Here is a 364-nt window from a genome sequence, read left to right as displayed (position 1 = left end):
ATAGATAGAGTGAGGAAAAAAGAGTGAGAAAGAGATATGAAGGACGAAGAGCACAGAGAAAGAGAGAGATTACAACAGAAGAAAGAGAAACGGAGATAAAACAGAGGAAAAGAAGAGAAGATGAATGAGGTATCAGACAGAGAGTGGTGCATACGCCTCACTGTGGACGATAGACAAGAAGAAAAGAATGAACTACCATCAACTCGTATCTATCTCTCTATTTAGCTTCAATCTATCCACCTATCTTTCTGACTAGCTTTGACTCTATCTTCATTCTACCTATTTGCAGTCTATCTATTTGTGAAGTATGCTCCTTCTTAATCTTACAGAGACTGAGAGACGGAAGGAGGAAGAGAAGAAGAAG

The sequence above is a fragment of the Cystoisospora suis genome (genome assembly GCF_002600585.1).
Source record: "Cystoisospora suis strain Wien I chromosome Unknown contig_1493, whole genome shotgun sequence".
Classification (NCBI taxonomy): Eukaryota; Apicomplexa; class Conoidasida; order Eucoccidiorida; family Sarcocystidae; genus Cystoisospora; species Cystoisospora suis.
This window is presented reverse-complemented; position numbering follows the sequence as displayed.